The sequence below is a fragment of the Pleurodeles waltl genome, chromosome 3_1 (assembly GCF_031143425.1).
Source record: "Pleurodeles waltl isolate 20211129_DDA chromosome 3_1, aPleWal1.hap1.20221129, whole genome shotgun sequence".
Classification (NCBI taxonomy): domain Eukaryota; kingdom Metazoa; phylum Chordata; class Amphibia; order Caudata; family Salamandridae; genus Pleurodeles; species Pleurodeles waltl.
In genome coordinates this window covers 1759532885-1759540227 of record NC_090440.1, presented here as the reverse complement: position 1 = coordinate 1759540227, position 7343 = coordinate 1759532885, and the positions used below count along the sequence as shown (strand labels likewise).

The window sequence follows — 7343 nt, the reverse complement described above, 5'->3', positions numbered from 1 at the left end:
GTGCACTTATGTTTTTTAAGTGTCAAACCTGCAGTTATGAGTCTGTCTAAAACCTGTTTTAAAGCAAGGTTGTGAGCTTCTGTAGTTTCTCCAAACACCAAAATGTCATCCTGAAAAAATATGACATTGCTCAAACCTTTAAAAATATCTGCCATCATTCTTTTGAAAACACTTACCGCTGATGATAAAACAAAAGGCATTCTGTTAAACTGAAAAATGCCTTCCATGGTTATAAAAGCTGTGAGTTTTTTCGACTCATTATGTAACTTGATCTGGTGATGTGCACTTTTCAGGTCCAATTTGCTGAAAAAACACGCACCTTTAAGTAATTGCACCATCTCATTAATATTAGGTAACGGGAAATCGTCAGTCACTATGTTGTGATTTACACTGTGTAAATCCACAAAGAAACGCAAGCTGCCATCCGATTTCTTATTAATAACTACAGGAGAGACCCATTCTGAACTCTCAACGGGCTCAATGATTCTCTCAGATACCATACTTTCAATCATTTATTTTTACTTCCACCCTAATTACCACTGGTATTTTCCATAGAGTATGCTGTACAGGTACTGCATCTTTCTTTACTTTTATTTTGTGTACGTACCCCTTCAATTCAAGCTTTTCAGAAAACACTGTTTTGGCACCATCAATGATCTCCTCTATGCTCAATTCTTCAACAAGCAAAACCTGGTTAGGTGCCCTTGGATTAATAACGATGCGGAGGTCATACTGATGTTGCCACCCTAAAATTGGAGGTCCTGACTAGCTACATATATCTTCTCTTCTACTGATCTATCTAGAAATTCCAGTTTCGTTAACAAGTATCTAATTAGGTTGATTTTTTCACCTTGATAACCCCCCATATATCTCTGGGAAATAAACAAACTCCAGGCCATTCTCATAAGAACATACTCTTAGGTACAATAGTATACAGAGAGCCTGAATCTACCATGAGCTGCACAACTTTGTTCAAGATAACAAAATTTGATTTAGGTCTAATTCGCCTTACTGAATACAAATCTGAATCTTCAACACAAAGAATTCTTTCATCTCTATCATATCCTTCGGTATTGTCACTATTGATGTAGTGTCCATCTTGAATTGCTGCCACCTTAGATTGAGCATGACAGCTACACACTCTCGCAAAATGTCCTTCACGTCCACATTTCTTACACTCTTTTCCTATGGAAATACACCCTTTGTAGTCTGCATTATGAATACTACTCCCACATCTGAAACATGTTCTATTGTTAGGCTTAAAACTACTCGTTGTCTTGTTCACAAAGCCTCGACTTGCCGTAGGTAACATTTCAGAAGAGTCTTTCTTCTTTATGAATGTAACTTCATTGCTGTTTATTTCTCTTTTCCCCATCTCCTTCTTGCAAAATCCTGATTGTCCCACCACCTTATCAATTTCCAAAGCATCCTTTAGTGAAGGGTTTTTAGTTGCCCATAACCTCTCTTGTATTTTCTTGTTTTGCACTGTACAATAAGTTGGTCACGTATTAATTCATCAGTCATTCCTCTAAAATGACACTTGGTAGATAACTTCCTTAGTCTGGATACAAAGTCATCAATAGATTTGTCAGCTTTCTGAGGCTGCGTGTAAAATTTGTATCTGCACATTACTACGTTAGTGTCTTTAGCAAACTGTTTACGTAATCTTAATTTAGCCTCTATGTAAGCATCCTCAATTTGCGTTCCATCCTCATTGGTGGTGACAGGTAAATATTTGAAAATATGTTGACCTTCTTTACCTAATACACTCACTAAAATTGCTTTCTTTCGCATAGGCCATAAGCTTTGGCCATCCTATGCTTCCAAATAATTTTCAAATGTATCAATGCATTCTTCCCATTCCATAGAAGGAGAATCCACGTCCTGCAAAAACAACAGTGATGGCATTATTGCTGCAGTTGCCATTTTTCTTTTTATTTGTTTAATTTGTTTGTCAGTTGGGTAATATCAAAGTAAAGGAAACAAAGAAAGAATTAATAATATTGTTTTCCAAAAGTAAAGTCTTCTTTCTATACCAGTTGTACTGTAACCTCAACTTGTAGTCCTTCTTTGATTTTTGTTGCATAAGTAGTGGTCTTTTTTCTGTGTTTATTAGTTTGCTGGATGCCTAGAGAAACCACCGGAACTCTCTCCAGCCAGTGCCTCGGAGGAACAATGTGTTTAAGGTAAGACTTCCAAGTCGTCGTGATGCAAATGTGCTTGCGTTGTTCGTTGATTACGCGAATGTATTCAACACGGGCTTATGCTGCAGGTGCGGTTGAAATGTGCACACCTCGTGCTTGGGACATGCGCAACCATCCCCTTGAAGTATGCGCACAATTTGCTGATAGACCAAAAAAATTATGTTTCCTCAAAAGTCCTGAGTAATCACTTGGTGAAAATAATGACAGTACCTTGCGATCCATTGACAAAAGATCGTGTATGCAAGTGAACAGCTTTGAATAGGTAAATCGCATAGGTTCCTTGGGACCACAAACTGTGCACACTGCTGAACTGGTGAATCGTTGCCAAAAATATGCTGTATCGGGGAGAATATCTCTGTAAACATGTCTTGGTAAGAAGTACTTTATTTCTCAAGGACAGCTCCTCCTAGTCCTCCCGCACCAGTCAGCTCCACTCAACCGACTCAGTGTGGAATTTCTACTTAAAACCTCACCAGACATTCTTTGTCATGACAACCTTAAAGTAAACACTATTTAAGATATAACAGTTTCATACACTAGAACACATCCACTGTCAGAAAATGAAACTCATTTTACCATCTCTGAACATTACTCTTTAACCTGAATCAAAGATGTTTCAAACTGACTCCTTTTACCAGTGCTATTGGCAATGTTCCCTGTAAGGTGTGCGCGCGCACGCGGGAGCACCCTTCCTTCTCCCACCGCGTAGGCCTCTCTGCCAAGCGCATGTTGTTCTTCACATCGCTGCCTGCATCACACGTCACTGCCTGCATCACGCGAGAGAGTGAAACCGTAGTCAGCGCTACGTTTAAAAAAGAAACACGAAAACATGGTCACTCTCTTCGCGGCAGAGCAGGACAAGAAAGGGCAGTGCAGCGACCCGAGGAGAACCCCCTGCACAAGGAGAGCACCAAATGAAAGCAGGTAAGTGTGCTTAGAGGGCATCTTCTCTGCTCTCCTTTCATTTTTCTTCAGATGGCTGTACTGTCCTTGCCTACCAAACTGCCTTTAGTCATTTTTGCACCGACCCTGGTTTCTACAAACTCACAGAACATATCTGCCACCGTGAGAATGCAAATCCGAGATCAGAGCTCCCAGTAGCTGTTCAGGATTCACGAGATATCACATGCAGCAGGAGCGAGTGTTCCATGAGCTGCTCATAGAGCATTCCCTGAGCTGCTGGGTGATACAAGCATATACGCGTGCTCAGCAGACATGTTCGCTCTTTGGGTTAACAGGCTGTGCAACATAGGGGTTTTATTCGGTATCTCGGGGTTACCACCTGCCTCAGAGACAGCGACCGGGCATTCATGCAGGTTTTGTTGGTTCTGGAAGGCCAGCAGCCGGTACTCCAATAAAGGATGATTAGTGGTGGAGTTTAAGGATTTCCCTTTTTTTTTTTTTTTTTTTTAACTTGACATGAAAATACCAGCCAGACCAGAACGATACTGGTCAGTTGGTGACCTTATTCCCAGTCCCAGAGTATGTGGGTCCTGTGTAGATCCAGACTTTTATAATTGACAACACCTACTATTTTCTACCGTATACACGTTGGTTGTGTTATGGTATCAATGAGTGTTAATGTATTTAATTGGACATGTAATCACCTCTGTGAGCTGGTGCCACAGGGGTTTAAACCTGTGACATTGAGATTACACTCGGCTCCCCGCAGCAGGCACGTGAACCCACTGAACAACAGGCAGATCGCAAGCGGAAGTGCAGGCAGAGCGCGAGCACAGGGGTCAGGTGCGCACTGGTAAATAATGGCACACGATTAAGGCAATATTGAAGAGAAGCAAGCGGAGGTTGCACATCAATTATGAAACTGTTGAGGTGACTCCTTTGTAGGTTATTTCCTCTTGTTGTCAATGTGTATAAAAGTGACACCGCCGGCCAGTGAATACCCCAGGAGATGGTTTATTTCACAACCAAGGAAATCACGTCATCCAGCTCTTTCTATCCTCCTCAGCCGTCATCTCTCCTTTTACATCATAACATACCTTGAACTCCAAGCTACATTCTAACTCTGCCTAAGTTCCATGAACATGCCTGGAACTAAGGCAAGATACCACAACGTGCCTATTGACAGACTTGAATACAATGTGCAATATAGTTTAATAATCATTTTTTAGCTCCTAACCGTGCATGCACCATATTCTTACCCTGTGAGATACTGAATGGTAATTGTTTGGAAGGGACGAAGTCCTTGTCATTTAGTACTAAAAATCCCAGCAGCTCATACTCTTCACTCCTCAACAGGTCGATTCCCGGCCCTCCAGCAGGCCCACTGCCCCTTTACATTTGTAGTTCACTCATATCCCTCTACTAATAAAATCAAACTCTTGCCTGAGTTTTCTTTATTCTCTTCTATCTGTAATTAAGAGAGGAGTCCACAGACATGGTGTCTGCTTGTGCTGTCCACTTATTTACTTTTCATCTCAGGACAGTACCCTAATGGGCAGGATTGCCTGCGCTTCTGCTGCACTGATCTATGCTCTCCATGGCTTGCAATGATAGTGGGGTCTGGCAGATAGAAAGTCATCTACCATACATTCTCAGGTGGTAATGTAGCAAGTTCACCAGCGTTGGTTTGCAGATAACTTCTTTTATGGAGGCATATGAGTGCATGGATTGTTTTTCCTCCTGCAACTCCAAACACAGCTGGCCATACTATGGTCCTCTTCCCTTCCAGTGACCTTGCATAAACATTGAGCTTTCCCAGTTATAGACAAGGAAACCCTAACTTTGTAAGGCATAACAACAGGGGACAGTGATGGGATATTTGTGCAGACACAATTTGAAATACATCTCTTCCCAACATGACACATGTCATGATGCCTGAAATGTATGTTACTAAATTGCTTTGTGTACCAAAGATAGGTGAAAGCAATGGTGCTAGAACTGCTGAATGACATTAAAAGCCAGGCAACGACATATTGCTCGATTTCGTTTTATCCAGGCTCAAAAAGGGATTTGCTCTAATTGCCTGTTATTCCAAAATACCCGTGCAGGCATGTGAGTGCGTGCACACATACAGCACACACGCATACACATGCATACACATTTACAAACACCAGTCTCTACGTTCATCTCTGCGCATTCCTTTTTTTTTTTTGTTGCAATTATACTGTTTTCCCTGCCGGAATTCCTCCAGGCCTTTCGCGGCATTTACATGATAAAAAAAGAATGCCTTGGGTTCTCAAGACAGGGGCCTGCTGCCCATGCACAGTGGACTGTGCTGAGCAGCAGCGACCGTCACAAATGTCAAGGGGAGGGGATGGAGACTGAGGGGGGGAAAAAAAAAAAAAAAAAGGAATAAACTTACCTCACCGATGTCTCCTGCCACTTCGCACTCCTTTTCCCTCCATGCGGTGTCCCATTTCCTCCTCCTCTTCTCCTTTTCCAATGATCCTCCACTTTGTAACCATTTGCGCTACATTATGCCTTCGCCAGGCATAATGTATTCAAAGGGAGCATTCGCCTGCTAGGGGGGCCGTAAAAATGGGGCAAAGAAATCTAACAGATTTCTTTGCGTCATTTCTTCTAGCAGTTTTAATTCCTGCTCAGAGAAGGCATTAAAAGGAGTCTCTCATTGGTTTCAATGGGCCTCTGGGTGCTTTGCAGGATTATCATCAACATATATATATAACTCCTATAACCTATGCTAAATATCTTCTTTCCAATTACAGACAGTCAACATTTGGATTCGAACGGGCAGGCCTGAGTACCAAGGAAGACCAGGTAATTCTGTAGATGTTCCAGGTGGGATTAGGGGTCTTTAGATAAATCACGTTCATGATCCACACCTTGGCTTCTATTGCAGGTCTGTCGGACGGAGCAAGTTATAGATTTAAATGGGCCGACATGCGTAGAAGCATGAGGACCAGGTAATTATTTTGTAGGTTCCCCCATCTGGGTCACCTGGCACATTATAATAGGACAACATGCTGTAACCAACTGTTAACCATCTTTTCTTTTGTTGCATGCATCTCAGACAGCACTGGTTATATATGAGGACGGGCAGACCGGAGTAGCAGCAGAAAGAGCAGGTTATTATTTGCTAGTTTTTCCTTGTGGTGTATCTGAGACATTGAAACGATCAGGTGCTTTAATAATTTTTTCCTCTTTTACAGGCATCTTAGACCCTGCCACACATAACTTTGAACAGGCACACATGAGTAGAAGCAGAAAGACAAGGTAATAATTTAGCAGATGTTCATTGTGGTGTATCTAGTATAATGGAATATGACATCCTACTTTAATCACCTTTTCTTCTTTGCAGGCATCTCGACAGCACTACTCATAGACTACAAAAGGCACATGTGAGTAGAAGCAGAAAGACAAGGTAATTATTTGGTAGATTTCACTTGTGATGCACCCAGTACATTATAATATAACAACATTTTCAACCCTTTTTTTTGTTCTTTTGCAGGCTTCTTAGACAGTGCTAATCATAGATTAGAAAAGGCAGAAGTGACTACAAGCGGAAAGACCAGGTGATTATTTAGTAGCTTTTTCTTGTAGTACATCTGAAACATTGGAACATAAGCATGTGCTGTAACCATGTTTTTCTTCTATTGCAGACATATCAGACAGTGTTACATCTACAGGCAAGTGTAAGAACAAACAGAAAGGCCCAGGTAATTACTTACTACATTTTCCAAGAGATAGCTTAGACTTGTCTGGTAGACTGCATTCAATAGCATAAGAACAAACTTTAAATAATGTTCCTCGCTTTAAAAAAGTTTCCTCTTTTTTTTTTTGCAGGCTTTGCGGAAAAGTAGGCTCAGACTGATTGCCACCAAAATGTTCAAGCACAAAGCTGTGACTTCTGCAGAGAGCAGTGCTTCACCACAAAGGAAGAAATGCTGTCTTGTGTTCAAAGAAGAATGGCTGAAAGAAATTGTGGAGTCTGAGACACAGAAGTCACGAAGCAAGGTTCGCATACAACTGGGATAGCTATTTCTATACAATCCAGAAGTAGGCCTGATTTGCAAAGTATGTGCAGTAGCAAAAATCGCAGGAGACTTTTCTAGTGCGAAGAAATGGAGTGATGGCTGGAAGCTGGACTACTTGAAACGCCATCTATGTAGCAAAGTTCATAAATCTGCTTTGGTGATCCTAAGAAATAAAAGTGCA

General features: G+C 41.5%; 1 long non-coding RNA gene across 1 annotated transcript; it reads left to right on the top strand.

The window, feature by feature from the left end:
- Window positions 1-2126: 2126 nt before the first annotated feature.
- On the top strand, window positions 2127-7106 carry LOC138285588 (uncharacterized). Its single transcript, XR_011201618.1, has 9 exons — window positions 2127-2186; window positions 5894-5945; window positions 6028-6091; window positions 6199-6253; window positions 6338-6401; window positions 6487-6549; window positions 6637-6700; window positions 6788-6844; window positions 6972-7106. It is a non-coding gene; the product is annotated as an uncharacterized lncRNA (long non-coding RNA).
- Window positions 7107-7343: the final 237 nt, after the last annotated feature.